We start from the raw sequence: 23260 nt of genomic DNA on the forward strand, positions 1-23260 counted from the left end.
AAAAAAAAAAAAAAAAAAAAAAAAAAAAAGAAAAAAAAAGAAAGAAAGAAATAAAGAAGAAAGGAAGGCAGGAAAGATTGAGCGAGTTTGTGCATCTTGCCTGGCTTCTTAGCTCGATTGGGAAACAGCCTGGCAGACTCCAGAGAGGCACAGCAGGGCTGGAAACAGGATTGAGAGTCTCAGACATTCTGGCTGTAAAATATTTTCTAACTTTGAAAACATTCCTAAACAACTTAATTCCTCCCCGGAAGGATTCCCTTGGCCCCTTCCTCTTGTGCCTTATCACCACAGCAGAGGTTAAGACTGTTTAGCGAATTATGTGATAACAGATGGGGCCCTGGGCAGAGGGAAATATATTTACCTCTCAGGAGTGGAAGAAACGTGTGCAGTTGGACCTTGGGTTTAAATGAGCCAGCAAATTCCTGCAAATTCTCTTTCCTTGCTGGATCCTGTCGCTTCACCTTCAGCAAAGGAGAAAGCCAGCCTGTGTCACCTGTGATTTATGTTCTGCAGTTTGGAAGAAGAGGCAACCTCGGCATGCCTGGCTGCCAGACTCGGAGTCTGGGTGCCAGAGGAATCAGGTAGAAGCTCTGTGCTCTGTTGAGGCTGAAAAATTAATAAATAAATAAATAAATAAATAAATGACTCATGGGGTTGCTGTATGTAGGAACCAAGGGAGATTCTATATTCACTTACTAAGTTAATAAATAAATAAATAAATAAATNTGTATGTAGGAACCCAAGGGAGATTCTATATTCACTTACTAAGTTAATAAATAAATAAATAAATAAATGACTCATGGGGTTGCTGTATGTAGGAAACAAGGGAGATTCTATATTCATTGCTTTGAGAAGAGTCTTCTTTCACTGTGTGCCTCAGTTTCTCTAGCTGTCAAAGGTTGACCTGGACGATCTGGTTGTAACCGGCATGCCTAGGAGGAATGAAGGCATTGTTAAACGGGTGCTGTATCTGGCACTCTGGCTATCTGAACTATTGAACAAGCCACCCTAAGGTATTAAAATTGCTTCTGAAAGGACTTTTAGGAGAAGGAAGATGCTGACCCTGGTGCCAACCAGAAGGGACTTGGCGTGCTGACATTTTTGACCTTTTTTTATTTTTTTATTTTTGCAAGAGACTTGGAGCCTGTGACAATGGAGGGGGGGTAGGGGGTAGGGGGTAGGGGGTAGGCCTGCCCTTGGCCGGGACTTCGTAATTATTCATATCTTTTGCCCTCTGTTTAACCTGTCTCTCATCTTAGCACCCTTAAGATGGACTTGAAGGTCGCCTGATTGCTTTGTCTCTTTCAAATGGGGTCGAAGTGAATAAGTCTTTTATATTATTAATTGGGTACTTTAAACTTGCTTTTCAAGGACGAGTGGCATGGGCTCTGGCTCTAATTATGGTAACATTTTCAGCTTTAAGGATGGAGCTATCTGACTCTGAATGGAGATGAGTGTATTGCAGTGTCTCATCTAGGGGGAAGGAGAAGGTTCATGCTTTCTACCTCCAATTGGTTGTGTGGCTTTGCGGGAAGCTCCTCCCCTCTCTGAGCTGCGAGTACATTATTGAGTCAGGGGGTTCCTTCCTTCCTTCCTTCCTTCCTTGCTTCTTCCTTCCTTCCTTCCTTCCTTCCTTCCTTCCTTCCTTCCTTCCTTCCTTCCTTCCTTCCTTCCTTCCTTCCTTCCTTCCTTCCTTCTTCCTTCTTTTCTTTGTTTTTTTGTTGTTTGGTTAGTTGTTTTTTTTGTTTTTGTTTTTCGAGACAGGGTCTCTCTATGTAGTCCTGGCTGTCCCGGGACTCACTCCGAAGACCAGGATGGTCTGAAACTCAGAGATCTGCCTGCCTCTGCCTCCTGAGTGCTGGGATTAAAAGCTTGTATACCCCCTGCCCCATACCCACCCTACCCCACCCCACCGGCCCTCTGTCTAGGGACCTTCTTTCTTGGCTTCCTGAGAACTATAGCCAGGAGGGGAACCACGATGCTGGCACCGAGTCAGCCCTCAAGAGTCAGCTAACACTGGACTCCTGCTCCTGAGCTGTTGTGGGTCCATAACCCTGGGGGGCGGGGGCTTGGTGCCCCCATCTCTGAGTTTCTGGCTTGTGGACTGCTCAGTGGGGGCAGGGTGTCCTAATGAACGCTTGAAAGTCCTGGGCAGGAGGAAAGAGGAGCTATTTTCAGTGGGTTCTGGTTCTATTTGTAGCAGGCGAGTTGGCCCGGGGTGCAGGGAAGCTTGCTGCAGAGCAATCTGGGTGCTGAGAGGGGTGTGTTTCAATACCCTGGAGAGAGGAGGAGAGAAGCTGGCCCCGTCAGCCCCTCCCCTCCCCAACTTCTTGCCAATTTCATTTCCTCTACTTTTCCTTGGAGAGTTTAGAAGGGGCACCGGATCTTTGAAAGGTAGATTTAGTTTGTGACATGAAGCATTCATCAAGCTTGCTAACTTGGTGGAGGCTGCACAGTATTGATTCTCTCAGGCTCAAGTGAGATTTGTATCCCCGCTGGAACTGTAGTGTTTGTGAAAGCACGTGGTAGCTAAACTGCCAAACCTCAGAGTCCTTTCTCAAAGAAGAGACAATGTCCTTTCATTTCCCCCAGGGGTCTTAACAAAGAGCTGCCATTTTCTCGCCCACTCTTGGCAACAGTGGCTAAACTAATTGTTTAACTTCTCTAGGCCTCGGTTTATTAATTTGTGAAATGGGATGTGGGTGCCAGGGAGACATCTTGCTCTTGAGCCCTTTCCAGGAGAGAATCTGTGATTTTCTGATGCAGTCATCAAACAAACAAGGGGGCGATCCTTTAATGAGAGGTTGGTGGGAAGGCCCGGCGGGCTCCAGAGGATATGACACCCTACTCTGTCATTTACTGGATGGGAAAACTGAGGCTCTACCGGCGAGATGGGATCAGTTTGTGAGTAAGTGAGCCAGGCCTTCTACCTCCCACAGTTGGTCTCAGTCTTCTCTGATGCTAGGCTGCAGGTAGCTCTCTTCAGAGAACGATAGAAGTCCCTCGAACATGTGCTAACTCATTTAACTCCTTCGGCCACCTGTTTTTCCGATGAAAGCCACATACATTACAGAGGGGTACAGATGTGCTTAATGTTTAAAAAGCTCTATCACCAGCGTTTTGCAAAGCCCAGCTATTTGGGCCCCATATAGATACATTTTTGATACAATCTGGTTTTTACTACTATTGACTTCCTATTTTTCTTTAGGCTATTTTTTTTGGGGGGGGGGGTTTGTTGTTTTCCCATCTTCCCACCTCTGTCCTGAAGTACTGAGATTACAGGTTTTTGGCTTCACGATTTTTTTTTTTTTTTTTTTTGATACAGTCTCGTAGACTTTCTGGTCCTCTTGTGTCTACCTTCCAGATGCTGGGGCTAGGAATGTGCTCCTGCACCCAGCGTAGGCTTTCTTTCCTTATGATCATTTTACTTATTTACTTTATATGATATGGTTTTTTGAGACAGGGTTTCATGTTACCCAGTTGGCCTTGAACTCACTATGTACTTGTGGTTAGTTTGAAATCCTGAGTCTTCGGCCTCTACCTCCAAATGCTGGGGTTACATAAGCTGCTACTACTAGCAGGTCATTTTATATTTTTTCCTCTTTTCAAATTGACAATTAAAAATTGCAGATATTCTGAGATATAACATGGTTTTTTAATATGTCTGAACACTGAGAAATGAGTAAATTAATATGTTTTGCATATGCATTACCTCAAGTCCCTTTTTGTGAGAACATTTGAAAACCTATGCTCTGACAGAATACATTGTTAAAATATAGTATGCAATATAACTGTACAATAGAATGCTGTGTAACTAGAATTCCTTTTGTCTAGTATCTTGTGTCCTTTGACACAATAGCTTCCCAGTCGGCTTCAGTCTCAACCTCTTGTGACTACCATTTTACTCAGTTCCTTTAGGATCGACTCCTTTTAGATTCCATGTATCCGTGAGTATATTCTCTACTTATCTGCATCTGGCTTATTTCACTTAGCATAATATTCTCCAAGTCATCTATCTTATTGGAAGTAATGTGGTTTCCTTCTTCTTTGAGCTGAACAGCATTCCATTGTATATAGATCACGTTTTCTTTATCCAATCGTCTACTTTTGGGTTGTGCATTCTCACATGATTCTCTCCACTGCCTGGCTATTGTGAATGATATTGCAATGAATACTAATTGTAGATATTTGTTCTACACATGACAATATTGTTTCCTTTGGACCTGTACCCAGTTCTCAGATTGCTGATCCTGTTCTGCTTCTATTTTTAGCTTTTTGGACATGGCATGGTGTTGTCCAGGTTGGCTCCAAATTCAATATGTAGCCCAGGATGATCTTGACCTTCTGATCCTGCTGTCTCCACCCTCCAAGTGCTAGAATTACTAGCATGTGCCAATGCTTCATGTTTATGTGGTCATGGGCAGGGTCAAACTAGAGTTTCATGCATGCTAGGCAGCCCTCTGATGACTGGGTTACAGCACAGCTCTACTTTAATTTTTGGAACTCTCTTCATTTGTTGTCCATAATGCTTTACTGATGGACATTCCAGCCAACGCTGAAGTTCCCCCTTTTCTCTATATTTTCACCAGCATTTGTTTGTCTGCCTTGTTGATAATGGCCATTCTAAAAGGCATTATACTCTTTCTTAATGTGGATTTATTTAGGCATGCAGTGGTGCTCGTCAAGGCCTTGCTCATGCCAACCATGCAAGCATACATTTACCATTGAGTCATATACCTGACTCTTTGTGAACTCTGTGTGCCTGTGTGTGTGCGTGTGTGTGTGTGTGTGTGTGTGTGTGTGCGCGCGCGCGCGCGCGCGTGCGTGCGTGCATTCATATGATGTATATGTGTGGAGGCCAGAGGTCAATGTTTGATGTTTTATCTATTGTGCACCACCTTACTTTTTGAGACAGCATCTCTTACTGAACCTGGAGCTTACGGATTGGGATTGGCGAGACTGCTTGCTCAGTAAGGCCCTGGGTCTTCCTGTCCTAGCATTCTCTTCTGTGCCTGGCTTTTTACATGGGCATTAGAGTCCAGATTCAGTTCCTCATTCTTGTGCAGTGAGCACTTTTATCCACTCAGCCATCTCCTCTGAGTGTACACTTTTGTTTTAATGTAAATTTCCTGGATGATTAGTTAAGTTGGACACTTTTTTTTCCATATACCATCTGGCCATTTGTAGGTATGTCTTCCTAAGTTTTGCTTTGTTTTGTTTTGAGACAGTGTCTCACTATGCAGTTTTAGCTGACCTAGAATTCGCTACGTAGACCAAGCTGGTCTTGAATGCAGAGAGATCTGCCTGCCTCTGCCTGCCTGTTTTTCAAGTGCTAGGATTAATGGTGAGCGCCACTGCAGCTAGCCATGTCTTCTTTTGAGAAATGTCTGTTCACACCTTCAATTTATTTTTCATTTGGGTTACTTGTTTGCTTATTTTTAAGTTGAATTCCTTGAATATTTTGTATTTTTCCTAGGTACATGGTTTGCAAATATAGTCTCGTATTCTCTAACTTGTCTGTTCACTATTACTCTTTGCTATATATACTGAAGCTTTTTGGTTTGATGTAATCTCTTTTGCTAATTTTGTTTATGCTTTGTGGACCATATATATATATATATTTTTAATTCAGGCTGGGCATGGTGACACATAACTTTAATCTCAGTACTTGGGAGACAGAGGCAGGGGGATCTCTGTTCTTGGCCAGCCTGGTCTACAGAGTGAGTTCCTGGACAGCCAGGGATCTGTATAGAGACCCTAACTCAAAATAAATAAAGTCATTGCTTAGAGCAATGTTAAAGAGGTTTTGTTTCTTTGGTAGTGTTTGTTGTTGCTGCTTATTCTATTTTACATTTCTTTGTTTACTTTTTATTATTTGAAACATTTATACTTGTATGCAATAGAATAGGGTCATGATCTACCCCAATTTCCCCTGAATACCACTATACATCCTTCTCCCAATGCCAATGATTTTTTTCTTTTAAAAAAATGAGAATGTATTTTTGCTTATGTGTTTGCGTGTTCCTGCTTGTCTGTCTGTGAAACCTGCACTGTTCTCTTGCATCTGCGCTTGGGTTGTGGCAATCTGCTCTGGTGAAAGCACTCAAGACAATCTTGTCTCATACAAATATATATTTGTGGGTATTTTTTTTTCTCTCAATATACTAAGACTTGCCAGAGTTTGAAGTTTCTGGCTGGGCAATTTGTACCAATGAACTTCTAGCATCCTGTTGCACTAAAGTTCACTGGTCTGTCTTCCACTTGGAATGGTACCATCTGGTAGCACGAGTTGATCCTATGTAAAATATTAGTTCACTGGTTTATGTGACTCTCTTGGCTCATTTCATTCTGTGTTATGAAATATTCACTTTTGTCAGTATTACCACTCATCTCAGTATAAAACACTTTCATTTCATTTTGAGACAGGGTTTCTCTGCATCTTGAAACTTGCTCTGCACACAAGACTGACCCTGAACTCAGGGGTCCACCTACCTGACTCTGTCCGCCAAGGGCTGGGAATAAAAGGTGTGCCCAACCTTCAGTAGAAAAGTCTTTATGTCTCGTGAAGCAGTCAGACTTATGATAGGACATTCGAGTTCTTGAAAATTATAATTAGGCAGTAATTTTTATCACTGGTAACAAATACAGTAAGTTGTATTTGTCAGAAACATAATATTTGGAGACAAGCCAACTAACCAAATATGAGAAACTGGATGTTGCATGTTAACCATTCTTTCCTGTAAAAATAGTGTTCTTTCCTCAAGATAATTTAGGGAACAGCTGCTTATAGGACATCACTTTTTATTTGAGAGTTCTGAAAGCACTGGGGTGGGAGAAGGGGAGGGTACAGGACACTGGGGTGGGAGAAGGGGAGGGTACAGGACACTGGGGTGGGGAAGGGGGGGTTACAGGATACTGGGGTGGTTTTAGATGCCACTGGTTAGTTTGCTTTAACATGACTAATTGACCTGTGAATTTCAGCTCAATAACCTATTAAAAAATGTGCATTATATGGAATTTCCATATCACCATCTGGAAGAGCAAAAGGCTTGCCGTCAAAGAGCCAATAAAATTAGGCCTACCTTTTTTCTCAATACAGGACATTCTTAGGTGAAAATGACAAATTGTTTAGTACCAGTCCACTTTGTTAAGGATACAATGGCTAGTGGAACACACTGTACCACACCGCCTTGATTGGGACAAAGCACCAGCAATGATACTGGTCCTTTTGTGCCATTGGTATAAATATCAACATGGTAAGAAGACAAGTGATTAATTGGTATTATTATGAAGAGTTTGAACCCAAATAGACCCCTGAGAATTTCAGGTTACCTGAAGAATCTGTGGGCCATTTTTAAAAAGCCATTGCTCTACACTGAACTAGAACTGAAATGAAACTGATCCATTTCCATCAGTAGGGGTACCATGTGCTATCAGAAAAGTCCTGGGAGATATTTTTATGCTTACTGGAAATTTTAATTCAAGCACACACAGTGCTATGCTTGCCTTGTCTTAGATTCCTATCACTGGATACAGAATAAAATAATGATTCTGATAATGACATATGCATTACATTTTTTTTAAATGATCACTTTCAGGCATTTTTGCCAAAGTAATTATATTGTCATTAATATTATCAATGTCACTGTAATCTTATTTTGAATATAGAAAGTTTTTTTTTTTTCTGCTTGTTAAAAATAGGGCCTGGTGTGCGCTCAACACACTCTGTATCCTCAGCTCCTAAGAAGCGAGTTTTCCAGGCCAGGCAGAGTTTGCTCTTTTGTATTTAGAGACAATTCCTAATATCTGCCTTCTAGGCTTCCAGTAGTGGAGAGGAAGGGTAGTGTGCTGTTCACAGATGTCCCTCAACATCAGGTCGCTTGAGTTCAAACTCTGGCCTTCTCGTTTCATCTACATTGAAGGTTGAAGTGGTTTGGTGCGCGCAAAAAGATTCGGTGCACACCATGAATTCAAGGGTACAGGAAAATTCCTTCAAATATTTTAAATACTGGTTGAGGATTCAGTCAAAGACTTCTTTTCTCACTCCAGATCAAAAGGCAAATTGTTATTGTTGATAAACAGAGAGGAGAGGGACAAGCTGAGCCATTTGCTCATTCCATGTGGACTGTGGGAACTGTGGGATTGGTGGAGTAGGTGTGAACTTCCTATTGCTTGAGTTGTTTGCCCAGAGCCACTTTATTAGTGTCCAGCTATCCAACAGGGGATTGTCCTGGCAGTGAAGTGCTAGCTCCAGCTCAGCTCACCCACGGCTGGCAGTTTGTCTACTCTGTCTTGTCACCCATGGCTGGCAGTCTGTCTACTCTGTCTTGTCATTCATCTATTTGATGCTCTATTTCTTTTTCTGTCCCACAAAGGCCATGAGAATATATACAAAGGGAAACCAGGACAGTGGATTATAAATGAAAGTGTAGAGTTTATTGCTATCACTACCAAAAGGTTTTTGTTTTTTTAGATCCAAGAGGTGCAATCATTGTACTTCAAATTTAGCCTTTTGCGTTTCTAGTGAAGGTGAAAACTGAGACACAATCAGCTGCATTGAAGAGGAGGAAGACAGGTTTTCGGAGAGCGATGGGAAGTCTTTGCTAACTGATCTGTGATGTTGTACCTTCCTTGAGATTCTGTGATGTGGTAGGTAGCATAACTCAGAGAGTAATAGGACAGTTGTGTTGTTGGTTGGGCCTGGGTTTGAAGTTTTAATTAAATTCAACTTATTCTGGGTTTTACTTTTTTTTTTTTCGTTTGTAAAATAAAGATAGCCCCGACCATTTATGAAGCTTCAACTAGATAAATATAAACACTTGCTCTTCCATAATTAGGAGATTTGTCTGGCTATTGTGTTGTACAATTTTAGGTGCTGGAGACCTAATAACAAATAAGACAGCATCCATTTTTTTCTAATTATTCTTAATCTCCAGTGGGGGCAGAGAGGCAATAATGTTGAATACAAAGAAACAAATAATGGGGGGGGGGGAGACAAACAATTTAACAAATACAGGGATAAATTTCATTTACTTGTCTTCTGAAAAAAATCAAGGTCATGTTAAAATTCATCTGAGGAAATGAAATATCTCTGAGGATTTGTTAGGACCTAAGACAGTGGTTCTCAACCTTTGAAATGCTGTGACCCTTTCATACAGTTCCTCATGTGTGCTGACTCCCAACCATATAACTATTTTCCTTGCTCATTTATAACTGTAGTTTTCTACTACCATGAATAATAATGTAAATATCTGAGGTTCAGTATATTTGAGACTTGAGAACTGCTGATTTAAGATAAGGGATTACAGTGTTAGACTATGGGGTTCTTCTGGAGGCCAGTGTAAGTAGGGATTTTTTCCCCCTTGCTTTTCTTTGAGCACTGAGATCTTTTTTATATTAGGTGCTGACGTTGTGGCAGTTTGACCTTGTATTCTGGGCATAACTTATAGCACACTATATTTATATGCACCGTATTAAGTTAGTTTTATATAGACTATACTTGCTGGGGAAATAATATCACTACTGTTCTTAGTTTTAATAGAAAGTAGAGTAAGCTGAAGTGCTGTCTTGGTCCATTAAGTTGGAAAAGAAGCCTGAAAGTCATTCTAAACCTTGTTTTTCTTTTTCTTAATGTGTAACGGTTTATTTATTCATTTCTCATTTTTCTATTCTTCCTTCTGAGGCTTCTCTGCAGCCACATTCCGGTGACCTACAGCCCCGCCCACATCCTGGGGCGTGACCAACGAGCCAGGCCCCGCCCTCGTCCATCCCGTGACGGCCAGTCCTCCCCCCCCACCCCCTCCCCACCGCGGACAGCGCGCCGGAGCGTGCGCGCGCGCCCCCGCTCTCAGCTCCGATCGGTCTCGGGAGCGCGCTCTGTGTGGCCGCTGCCGCCATGTTGTTGTGGTTGTGAGAAGGCGGCGGCGGCGGCGGCGGAGCAGCCGGCGGAGACGCTCCAGCGGCCCAGGCGCTGGCCCCCGCCGACCCTGGCTGGCAGCCTCCTGGGGTGGCGGAGGAGGCCGTGCGGTGGCGGGCCTCGCCATGTCCTGCCGCCTGGTAAGAAGCCCACCCTCCGGCTCCGGTGGCGAGGAGGTGCTGGAGGAGGGGCGGGCCTGGGCCGGGCGCGGCGGTTGTCACCGGCCGGGGAGGCGGCGGCGGGCCGAGGGCTGGCTGGGTTGGCCGCGGCCTCCCGGGGCAAACTCTCGGAATGGAGCACCGAGGCCCGGTCGGGCGAGTCGGGGGAGGCGGGGTCGCCGAGCTCGGCGGCCATCCTGAACCCGGCGGTTTGTAGCACTCGGAGTGTTGGGAGCTGGGGCTGGGGCGCCCTGGAAAACGCTCCCGGGCCTCCGGGAGGTGAGCGTGTGGCCCGAGGCCCCGGTCGAGTCTGTGGGAGTCTTTAGTGGAGAGAGGCCGGAGGTCGTGCTGTTGGAAACCACGGGCGATCTGTGCGGGCCTAACTGCAGCAGGGCATCCTCCTGACCTGGTAGTGCTTGAAGGGGAACGAAGGTTCAGGGGTGGTTGGAGGAGCTCGGGGACCACTGTTCAAGTAGCTCTGCAAAAGATCAGAATTATTTCTTGGGTTGAAATTGTACTGGATGTATTGCATTTCAAGACCCAAGATGGTGCTGTTGGGGCCAGAAAACTTATTTCAAAAATTCGAAGTAGAGTTTGCGCACTCTATTAGGCCACCAGGACACAGGTTTCTCTTAGATATTAATGTTCAGTCATAGTCAGAATGAAGTTTTACATTTTTATTCTTACTATCTTGACATCTACTTGGCTTTTTGACATTTAGGTTTTTTTTTTTTTTTTTTGTATTAAAAGTGCATATGTTCTTGTAGTGGAGGCTCAGCCTTGTTTTTCCTGTGAACAGTGAGCCGTCAGAAGTTACGATTGAATGGTAGATGGTTCTGTATCAAAATGATCTTGTTTGTGGGGATGTGAAGGAGGCCTTCTTTGAGATTCTTCAATATTTCTGTGTTTTTTACTTGGAAACCAAATAACATGCGTTGATGGTCAGTGAAAGACTTCTTTTCCATGACTTGACTGAGTAGAAGAGTTTACAGAATGACACCGTTTTGGGTAAACACTATGCAGTATGTTATTAAACTAAATTTGGAAGCTTCTAGAAGGTTAGAGTGATTGCCTATGAAGACATATTTCACCCCTACCATTTTTACTTTTTAGGTAACTGTGAGCAGCATAATGAATTTGTTCACAAGGCATCAGAACACATTTTATCAAATTAAATGTTGTTTAGCTGAACGTATGTCCAGAGATACACCAAAGACCTAGGGGAAAATAAAGGAAGGGGGACCTGAAGTCGGCTTCTGGCCCACAGAGGGGTCCTAAAGGTTCTTTCGAACATGCCAACATTGTAGTTACTTCTAAACCATCTGGCTCAGGTTTCCAGTAAAGTGGAGGGTAGCAGGGTGTGTTACAGTCATTTGAGACCAGGGTTGTGGACCTGGAAGGTGTACTGTAGGTTGTGACAAGTTCTTGAAATTTGCTCCAGGCTGTGAGGAATGGTAAAGTCAGTTTAAAAACCCTCTTAACAGCGCTAGTTTATACTTTCTGTGGTAAAGTGGAATTCTGAGTTACCAAGAGAGAGATTCATATTTCAGAGGTGTGTTGAGGATTGTTACAGTTTTGGAAGAGGTGGAAGAAAGCGTTAACAGTTGCATAGGATTGTATTCTGACATATAGAGAGGCTCACCCAGTTGTTTACTAAGACCAGAAACCTTGTCTGTTTTGTTTCCTGATATCCCCACTACTTACCATAGTTCTCACAGAATTTTCTTTCCAGATTTTTTTTTAAACAAATGAATAGTATTTGTATGAGAAACACTAGTGTTAGTTATTAAAAATTACTTGATTACTTACACTGAAGAGGGATTTTCGTTCTCTCTTTAAGTCTTAATGCATTTAAAACTTTAGGTGTTGACACATCTTACTGACTTTATAGGTGGTATAGACAGATGGCCATTCTGTGCTGCTGGGTATATCTGGATCATTTGTGGCATTAAAGGCTGTTGGGATATTACTTCTCTGTACTTGAGTTTCCTCATTTACATAATTTAGAGCTCATACTGAGGTCAAGTTTTTACACATTTTAAATATAGGAATTTAAAAGAAATAACAACTCAGGCTAAAATTGCCAAGAGTTTGAGATGACTGTGGGCCAGCCACATAAGCAAGTACCACATTAGCCAGGGCTTTATAGAAAGACCCTGTCTTAAAAAATGAAAACAGAAGCAGGAGAGATGGCTCACTGGGTAAAGACACATACATCAGGGCCTGACAGCTTGAGTTTGAGCCCCTGGACCCATGTGGTGGAAGGAGAGGACAAAACTCTTTAAGTTGTCTGACCTCCACACGTGTGCACTGACACACATATGCACACACACACACACACACACACACCACACAAGAAACTAAAAAAGAAAACTCTTATAAATTTGTCCTAAGATTCCAGAAAGAGTATTTTGTTCTTGAGTTTTGCTTTAGCTTATGGATTTTATATATTTCCCAAAAGTGCTCAGGAAATTGAGTGCATGTTGCAAGTATGTAGAAACAGCACTCTTACGCTGTTGTAATTTTCTTCATGTTGAAATCGAGTCAGTTTCACAGAGGGCACTTCATAATCTGGTATGAGGACACGATTCTAAGAATGGGAGAAGTTTGTGCATACTTTATGTCTAGTTGTTTCTTACAGATTACCCAGTTAGGTATTTTAAATAGTGAATTTGTTTTTATGTTTTAGAAATTATGTCTATTACTGAGTATGAGTGTGGGTGCATGTATGCAATGATGCACATGTGTAGGTTGGAGGACAGCTTGTAGCAGTTGATTCGGGATGCAGGAGGGTGTGTGAAACTCAGGTTGCAGGTTTGACTCTCAGTGCCTCTATCTCCTAAGCTAGCTCCTTAGAGCATTGGTGCTGAATTTCTATGTAATTTCATAATCAGTGAAACCAATTTAAAATTAAGTATGAGGTCACATCCATATTGGATTGAGTTAGGGTTCCCAGTAATTCAAGACTACTACTACATGCCATTGCTATTTTTAATCTTAATTTTGTGATCTTGATACTGGTGTGCTTTCATTTTCATTTTTGTACTGTATAAAGAAACTAAAAACCTTTTAAAGTTGACATTTTAAAGTTTTATTTGATAAAAATAAAGATTGTTTTAGTGTGATAGTGGATAGCTCAGGAAGTCTCGAGTCTACCTAGTGCTGCTCCTTACCCCTTTTGTTTCTGGCAAGCCATAGAACATTCCCTCATTATTAAAGGAAGAACAGTGTCTTCTTATTTCACAGGTTGTGAGGGAAGAGCAAGTGGAATGGCACATGAAAAACAAGCTAAAAAATGTAACGATAGAATCCTATTGCATTAGAATTCTTTTTAAAAAAGTTTTTCATGAAAGAGTTGAATTGTCTAGCCAGGCAGTGATGGCTCATGCTTTATAAATCCAACACTCAGGAGGCCGAGGCAGGTGCATCTCTGAGTTCATGGACAGCCTGGTCTACAGAGTGAGTTCTAGGACAGCTAAGGCTACACAGAGAAACCCTGTCTCATCCTTGACACCCCCCCCCCCCCCCCAATAAACAGAGTTGGCTAGTGAGTAGAAGTCAACCAGGAACATGTTAAATGCAGAATTTCCTGATGCCACTGGGAAGGCAGCTGAAGTAGAGAAACCCTTGAGTACTTGTATCCGTTACAGAAAGAGTCATGGGTTTGCAGGGGCTGCAGTAGAGTGGAGCCCGTCTTGAAGGGTGAGTCCTGGTTCGGAACTGGAATTGAAGGAAAGCCATCAATTCAAATGCCATAAGGATCAAGTGGAATATACTTCACTGTATTTGATCTCTTTTCTTATTTTGGAGCTGTGGTGGAAGGTGGCTGGAGCAAAGAGCTTAGCATGTTCTGTGCAAAAGTTATAGAAGTGTGTTTTTGTTGTCTTTAAAAAATTTTTTTTTTTAAATTTATGTGTATGTGTGTATACCATGTATGTGCAGGAGCCTGCAGAGGTCAGAGAGATGTCAGATCCCCTGGAGCTGGAGTTAACAGATGATTATAAGCCTCCATGTGGTTTCCGGGAACCAAACCCAGGACCTCTACAATTTCTCCAGCCCCAGAATTGTGTTTTCTGAACGGCAAGTGGCATATTGCAGGGTAATGAAGTCAGTGTGGTTACTGAAAAAAAAAAATTAAAAAGGATAAGTCAGTACATTGCTAATGATAAAACTGTTGATTTGGGAATTCTTTATTATTATCTAAGTTTGAACTGGGCGTGACATACACCTTAAATCCTAGCACTCTGGAAGCAGAGACATGAGGATTTCTGAGTTTGAGGGCAGCCTGGTCTACATAGTGAGCTTCAGGCCAGCTCTAGGACTGCATCTGTATGTGCAGGTATATGTATGTATGTATGTATGTATGTGCATTTGAGCAGAGGCTAGAAGTTAGCCTTTGGTGCCAGTCTTTGACGACAGCTCATTTTGTATTTTGAGACAAAGATTCTCTTTGGGATCAGTGCTCTGTAGTTGAATTTGTTTAAGCTGACCAGCAGCTGGCCTTTCAACTCCAAAGATTGCGCCTCTTCTCCAATGTTGGGATTACAATCATGAGCCACCAATACACAAAGTTTTAGATGTTATTTGGGGATTGAACTCAGGGTTTCATGACTGTGTAGCAAGCACTTTATCTATTAGCTATCTCCTTTGTAACTTTTTTAGGATTAAAGTATATATTTGTTTTTGTTTGTTTGTTTGTTTGTTTTTTGTTTTTCTCGAGACAGGGTTTCTCTGTTATATAGCCCTGGCTGTCCTGGAACTCACCCTGGCTGGCTTTGAACTCAGAGATCTGCCTGCCTCTGCCTCCCAAGTGCTGGGATTAAAGGCATGTGCCACCACTGCCTGGCTTTTACTATATTTTTATTGTGTGTGTGTGTGTTCATGTGTAGGTATGGGTGTGTAGGTGGGCATGTAGAGGTCAGGGAACCACTTGTTGAAGTCAGTTCTATCTTGTTGGTCCCAAGGATTCAGCTAAGGTTGTCACTCTTGGCAGTAGGCTTCTTCAGCTGCTGAACCATCTTGCTAGCTTAAAAATGTCTTTTTTCTTAGTGTAAAAATAATTTCATTTATATAACCTTGTACTTTGCATGTAAATTCATTTGCTCATTGTCCTTTGCTCCCCACTTCCTATGGTGGCCTTTTCCCACCTGTTCTGATTTCATGTCATTCATACACACACACACACATACACACACACACACACACACACACACACACGCATATATACGTATGATAACATGTATAATGTTAAATTTAGATTCCACATAGGATGGAAGATATATTTACCTCCCCCCCTTTTACCTTCTCTCTTTCTTTCTTCCTCCACTCCTCACATCTCCTCTTCTCATATAGTTTGCTTTTAAAGTAAATTTATTTCTGATTCAGAATATTATAGTACATGTTCATTGTAAAAATCCTACAAGATATGTGGCAGTGCACCTGTGAAATCTCAGCACTTGGGAGGTGGATGCAAGAGGATCAGTTAAGGCTAACTTTATCTACATAGTGAATTTAGAGCCTGCTTGGGCTACAGGAGATTCTGTCAAAAAAAGCCAACAAACAAAACACATTCCCAAGCAACCAACTCAATGTCAAACCAGTTGAATCATTCCTAGAGGATACATAAAAGTAGATGTGGTCTAGTTGACTTTAACAATTATTAACTCTTTTATTGTTTGTTGTCAATTGGAATACTTACAAGAAGAGCTTTCCATGTGAAATTTATATTCTCATGGTAGAGATTATTCTGTGATCATATTCTATAATCATAGTTTACAATAATTTTTTGTTAATTTACGTTGCCTTAAATTTTCTTTTAAATAGTGCTGTGATGAACTTGTGTGGACATTTTCTGCAGCTATGCTGTTTGCTTCTCAGGTCAAAGGATATGGTTGTTTTGTTGTTGTTGTTGTTTTTGCTTTTTTGAACAATACTTAGAACCTCCATCCCTTGAAATAGAGGTGTTTTAAAATTTGGATATATTGAAGGTATCATTGATAGAATAGATATCTTAATTTTCCATCAACATGTTAAAACCTATTTCCATGCACTCATACTAGCAGTTTAGCAGTGACAGTTTGTAATTCTGACATTAAAGTGGGTTAGTTTTTTCTGTTCTCTTTTCAGCACCAAGACTTAACCTCTATACTTTAACTTTGTGGAGGGGTAAAAATAAGTTAAATAATAAAGCAGTACTTTAGGCCTCTGATGTTTAGGCTTTTTAGTTACTTACACCATCAGTACAAAGGTTTGAGCACTAATCTTTAATATCTTGGTGTTTAATTTACAAACTATGTATTTGTGTTTTATGAGATGGAAGACACAGAACGAACATGAATGAGAGAATTATAAATGAAGCTCAAATCCATTTTTCTTTCACTCAGTGGGACACCTCTTGAGGTATATTGCATTCTTCTCTGACTGTCACTGCTTAAGATTTCTAAAGTGGAAAATTGTATTTTTCTTTTTTTGTGACTGGGTTTTACCATGTCACTGGCTTGGCTAAAAGAACGGCTATATAGAGTATTCTGGACTGGAACTCAGATCCACCTGCCTCTGCTGCTAATTGGGCATTTCTCCAGTTATACAAATGATTCTGTTTAGTTGGATTTTGATATATACACCTAAATCATCAACTTAATACTTGATGTGATTGCTGACTAATTGAATTAGAAAAAGACAAAAAGGTAAGGAAGAGTATAAACAGTCTACTTCTCTTAGGAACAATTGAGACTATGTAGAGTAGAACATGGTTTGTGAAAGCAGTTCTCCTGTAAAGCATCCTTGTTCTTCTGAGTTTGGTTTTGGAGACTGAGTAAAGAAATGAATTGCTGCTTGCTACCCTTTGCAAAGGACCACAATGGCCTGTTGTTTCAACTCTCCATTTGGAAGGGCCTGGTCCATTCCATTTTAAAAATGCTTCATTGAGGTGTGGGGGTGATGACTGCTCCTCCTCCTTATTTTTGGCCTGGGAATTGAACTCAAGGTTTTATTCATCTAGGTGAGCACTCTACCACTGAGGTGTAGCTCCAGCCTGCTTCGTGCTTTTTATTTTGAGACAGGATCTCACTAAGTTTCTCAGGCTGGCCTCAGTCTCACTCTGTAGCCCAAGCTGGCCTTGAACTTGAGATTCTCCTGCTTATACCTCTTAAATACTAGGGTTAGAGGTACATGTCTCCATTCCTATTGGTAACTTTTAAGTTGTTTTTGACTTGGTGTCCCTTCACCCATAAGTTATGAAGTTAGGAAACTTTTTAAAAAATTATTTATTTTATATAAGTACAGTGTAGCTGTCTCCAGCCACACAGAGGAGGGCATCCGATCTCATTGCAGATGGTTGAGAGCCACTATGTGGTTGCTGGGAATTGAACTCAGTGCTCTTAAATGCTGAGCCATCTCTCCAGCTCACAGAAAACATTTTTTTTTTTTTTTTTGAGTTAGAAAAAAATAAATTCTCCCCTTCTTCTCCATCGTAGGGAACTTATTTCTCTTTTTGTATGGTCATTGTCAAAGAAAGATAATTTAGATCTTAGAGATTGTGAAAAGAGATTATAATTAAGCAGCTTGAGTGGTTTTCTTTTTGTTAACTAAAAGGAATGAAATACTTAATGTCGAAGGTTGCTTTGTAAGGTGCCTTGGACACATACCAGGTATCTTTTTTTTTTTTTTTTTTTTTAATCTTGTGCAGTTTGATATAGAAGGTTCTTTCTGTTGGGCAGTGGTGGCACACACCTTTAATCCCAGTACTCAGGAGGCAGAGACAGACCTGAGTTCTCTGAGTTTCAGGCTAGTCTGGTCTGCAGAACAAGTTCCAGGACAGCCAGGGCTACACAATTTCTCTCTTAAAAAAGGTGTGTGTGTGTGTGTGTGTGTGTGTGTGTGTGTGTGTGTTCTTTTTCATGCATCTTAGATCCCACAAGGATTTGAGACCATTATTATTGGAGATGTTGTAACTTAGAGGGTTTGATACCAGGCTTAGATATAGACGGAAAACTCTGCTGTAAGGTCAGGTAGCTGTTTGCACCAGTACTCCCTGTACTGTTTGGTGTATAAATCTAAGTATTCATAGGCTGATTAAATTCTCAACTTGTTTTGAGACGGCATCTCATGGAACTTAGAATAGCCTTGAACATGTGTAGCCAAGGCTAGACTTGAACAGCCTGATCTTACCTTAGCCTTCTAGATATTGGGATTATAGCCATGTGTCATCATGCCTAACCAGCACATATTTACTTACATGTACATAAATTAAACTGTTCTTTTAAAAATACCATGTACAATTTTACTTATCATCATGTATTTCTGTATACTATGGCATATATGTGGAGGTCAGGATTTGGGAGTTGAACCCTGAGTTTCTGGGATCAAGCTCAGGTAGCCAGGATTGCATGGGAAGCAACTTTTACCTGCTGAACTATTTTGCTAGTCCAGATTATTGTTTTATGTAATGTGTAGAAAATATATTTTTGTAAGATCAGTATTGTAGATCAAACTTTCTGGTATTCCTTTACCTCTCAAAGTCTTTTCAAGGGTTGAAAAACAATCTCTTAAAAGTCCTTTTACTAAGTATATAAGCAATATGCTTTGCTCTGGATAATGTTCTTAAACTGCTTTTCATAGTTTGTTGTAGGAGTGAAGGAAATGGATGGAGTAAGGTTGATTATTTTCATCTGTCTCATTTTCTTCACTCCTTTAAACATATATTCATAAAACATGCAAGAAAATGAATCTTCCAGAGAAACAGAATCTCTCCCTTGTTCTGTGGTACTTAAAATCTGGTCTGGTAAATTAATCAGTATGGTTATACACAGAAGACAGACCCTTGCAGAACATGGGTAGAAATGTTAGTGGTGATTAATATCTGTCCGGTGAGATACTATGACTTTTTTGCTTTATGTTTTTTTATAATTGACTAGTTTTCTCCGGTGAGTATGTTTCTTTATAGTTAAGAAAAAGAACAGGTTTAAAAACATCAGTTTAAAAACTAGTTGTAGTTTTACCAGCACAGAATAGAGGATAGTGGAGTTAAAGATAAGTATGGTCCACAAATTATTAGACTCCAATCATTAAAATATTGGCATTTTCTTCTTCTGTGTGTACTGAGTCCTTTTAGGCTTTTGAAATGAAAGGCAGTGTCAGGGAGGAGGTGTGGGTATTAATGTGCCCAGAGCTATGGAGAGATTGGAAACAGTGATCTTCTACTATACTCAGAAAGGATCTGAAAGGATCTGAAAGAAGGCTGTGGCAAAGTGGTAATTCAGTGGAAAATAGCTAGCTAGTTAGCTCCTTATAGGAAGTATACATCTGTTGATCAGTTGAATGGTAGGCAAGAGACAACAATTTGAAATTGATAGAGTTTAAGCCTGCAGGAATAAATTGAAATGTGCTAATTGGAAGGGGAAGAGAGTTTTGGTAAAGGACTGAGCTGAAACCCTTTATGTATTTAACACTGAGGCTGGCATATATTCAAGAAAAAATTGCCTACAGGAGCTTGGTTACAGAGAACTTGAACTGGGAAGAAAGGTAAACTAGTATGAATGAGGTCTTGAATTTAAAAGAACATATTTAGGGGATTAGAGGAAGTGGGGCTAAGTATTACTGCCTTTGCCTCATCATTGCTGGGGTCACAAAGATCCACCTGCCTCTGCCTCCTGAGTGCTGGGATTAAAGGTGTGCACCATCACCACTGCTAACACAGCCACTTCTTGGCCAATTATAGAATCTTAACGTGAAGCAGTTACATAGACTAACAGTAGTAAGAGGGGCTGGTGAGATGGCTCAGTGGGTAAGAGCACCCAACTGTTCTTCCGAAGATCCTAAGTTCAAATCCTAGCAACCACATGGTGGCTCACAACCATCTGTAATGAGATCTGACTCTTCTGGAGTGTCTGAAGACAGCTACAGTGTACTTACATATAATAAATAAATCTTAAAAAAAAAAAACAAAAAACAGTAGGAAGAGATTATAGTGTAAAATAGAACCATTTGGTTATTTATAGATTTTGTTGGAGAACAGTGTTCAACCTTCCCAATGTGACCCCTTGATACAGTTCCTCATGTTCTGATGACCTCCAACCATAAAATTATTTTGTTGCTTTTCACAACTGTAATATTGCTAATGTTATGAATCATAATGTAAACATCTGGACCCACAGGTTGAGAACCACTGTTGTAGAGCCTGTGAGGCAGCCTAGCAGATAAAAGGCTTGCTATTCAAGTCTGATAACTTGAGTTTGATCCTTGGAACCCCGGATGGAAAGAAAGCTTCCTCCTAAAAGTTTTCCTCTGATCTTCACATGTACACTGTGGCATGTATGGATCTGCATTCACACATGCCATACACATACAATACTAAATAAAGTAAGTTGGGGTTGATGAGATGGTTCAGTGAGTGAAGACATTTACCACCAAGACTGACAACCAGACTTTAGTCTCTGCAGCTCACGTTATGGAAGGAGAGAACTGACTCTTGCATATTGTCCTCCAACCTCCTCTCTCTGGCACATGAGTGAGTGTGAAAGATTTTTCATTTCATTTATTTATTTTAACATGAGTGAGTGTGTTCTCTCCATATATGTCTATGTATCACATGTGTACTTGGTGCCTGTAGAGGTCAGGAGAGAGTACTGGATTCTCTATAATTGGAGTTGCAGACTCTTGTGAATGGCCTTGTAAGTACTCAGAACCAAGTCGTCTGGAAGAGCAGTGAGCACCTTTAACCGCTGGGCCATCTCAGCCTCTTGAAGGATTTTACAAAAATTCTTTAGATTTCTAGGCAAAGTATATAATGGAAAAAAGTTTTTTGTTCTTGCCTGCCACCCAATATCTTGTTTTGACTGCTGGAAATAATTAAGATCCTATCACACCTATGGTTTAAAATTATTCTTTACTAAGATATACTTTACATATAGCAGTGTTTAGTTTTATTTTTTTTAAAGATTTATTTATTATTATATGTAAGTACACTGTAGCTGTCTTCAGACACACCAGAAGGGGGCATCAGATATCATTATGGGTGGTTGTGAGCCACCATGTGGTTGCTGGGATTTGAACTCAGGACCTTTGGAAGAGCAGTCAGTGCTCTTAACCTCTGAGCCATCTCTCCAGCCCCCAGTGTTTAGTTTTAGACACATAATTTTGTAAAAACTATTATGATCAAGGAAGAATAGTTTGATAATCTCAAACACTTTTCGTCCAGTCCTTTGTGTAGTTAGTCTGGTCTCTGGCTATTTGTTTTCTTTTTATGGCTTTGTCTATTTTAAAATTCTATGTATGGATCACACAGCATGCAGCCTTTATAGTGAGATGGTGTCTCACTATATATAGTCTGGATGTCCTGAAACTTCCTGTGTATACTAGGGTGGCCTTGAACTTGCAGTGATTCTGCCTTTGAAAGGCAGAGGTTATAATATGGCATATTGTACTTGATATAGTGTATTTTGATATTCATCCTGTTTTTGGTTATCAGTAATCAGTTTTATTTCAGAATAGTATTTTGTTGTATGAATATGCCATAATTTATATCCCTTAGCTTATATCCCTTATTTGTATTGTTTTCAGATTTTGATAATTATAGCTAAATGTGCTAGAAAGCTACTTATGTATACACATGTATGTATGCCCATGTATTTATTGTTTTGATGGAAAAAGTAAAGTGCCGGGGGCTGGAGAGATGGCTCAGCGGTTAAGAGCACTGACTGCTCTTCCAAAGGTCCTGAGTTCAAATCCCAGCAACTGTGTAGCCTTGGCTGTTCTGGAATTCACTCTGTAGATAAGACTGGCCTTGAACTCAAGAGACTCACCTGCCTCTGCCTCCTGTTCTGAGTGCTGGGATTAAAGCTGTGCACCACCACTGCCCGGCTCTGATCCAACATTTTGATGTTGTGACGTGACATTGACTATAAGTGTATTGGGGCATACTCATAATTGTTCTGGGACACGTGTGAACCTCAGGTTGAACATGCCTAGACCTTTTGTAACTTTACTACAGAATCTGAAAAGGTTGGTAATTTTCATAGAACATTGTTATTTTAGCAAACTTCACTCCTAGAAAAACCCACTTAGAGCATAAATGAGAGTAACTTGTTTATATGAGTATTCTTAAATTGTTAACTGTAAAGTAAAATTTTTCTTTTATTTAAAAAGTTTATTGGGGTTGGAGAGTTCTTCCAAAGGCCTCAGATTTGATTCTCAGCGTCCATACGGTGGCTGGCACTCAATCATTTGTAGCTTGTCTGTGGAGAGTCCCTCTTCTGTACTCCAAAAGCATCAGACACATTTGGTACACAGATATAGATATAGCCAAATACACATACAGTACTACTACATTTTTAAAATTAACTATATTTTTATTGTGTTTTTCGATTGTGTTCCTTTGCATGCCCCTCAGGTCAGGGGACAGACAAGTTGTGTGAGTAAGCTCAGTTTCACCCTGTGTATCCTAGGGTTAGAACTCAGGTCATTGTGTTGGCTAGCAGGTACCTTCATGCATTGAGCCAGCTTGTCAGCATCAGACTTGTTTAAAATTAAAGAAGTTAATGCATACATACTTTTTAATGGATACGTAGACTGCCTTAGTGTTAAAGTCATATTTTGTTTTTAGTGGCTCTTAAATTGTCAATAGGATGTAGTAGGATGGTTATCAAAGTCTGTCAGTAAAATTTTCCTGTGATTTTAGGGCAACCTCCTTAACTTCTCTGTCTGTTTTCTTTTTAGAAATGGGAATAACAACACTCCTGTGAGGATTTAGCAAGTATCTATTGTGGTAGCTAGCCAGTGGTAAGGGCTATGTTTTTGCTGTTTGTAGTGATGATGTTGTCATTACAGTGATGATAACATTATCTTCTTTCAACTAGGCAACATTAAGGGCTAGAGAAGGAAATGCAAGAATCAAAAATATTGAAAAATGATAGATTATTTATTCCAGGAGCGTAAGCAGCAGGGGACGATTTAGGCAGGAGGATATATTGGTATAATAAAGGAGATCCAGTTTCTTAGAGTGTCAGCTCTGTCAGTATTTCCTGAGTATATAACTGTGTTGAGGATTGAACTCAGGATCTTAAGCATGCTAAACCAGTGTTATATTTTTATGTTAGAGGGTTGTATGGTTTGTGATTTGGTGCTTGGGCCCTCTTTTTTTTTTTTTTTCCCCCCAAAAAGTGGTTTAAGATAATGTTCTTTTTCTTTT

At 40.7% G+C, this 23260-nt stretch overlaps 1 protein-coding gene across 5 annotated transcripts in view; it reads left to right on the forward strand.

Moving 5' to 3' along the window:
- The first annotated feature begins 9870 nt into the window (after positions 1-9870).
- Mtmr3 (myotubularin related protein 3) overlaps positions 9871-23260 on the forward strand; it is a 110993-nt gene continuing 97603 nt past the window's right edge. For all 5 annotated transcript variants that reach the window (XM_029544969.1, XM_029544968.1, XM_029544970.1 and 2 more), the window contains exon 1: positions 9871-10056. The gene's annotated coding sequence lies outside the window, so the exon portion shown is untranslated. The remainder of the gene's footprint in view (positions 10057-23260) is intronic.

Source organism: Mus pahari, chromosome 13 (genome assembly GCF_900095145.1).
Source record: "Mus pahari chromosome 13, PAHARI_EIJ_v1.1, whole genome shotgun sequence".
Taxonomy (NCBI): Eukaryota; Metazoa; Chordata; class Mammalia; order Rodentia; family Muridae; genus Mus; species Mus pahari.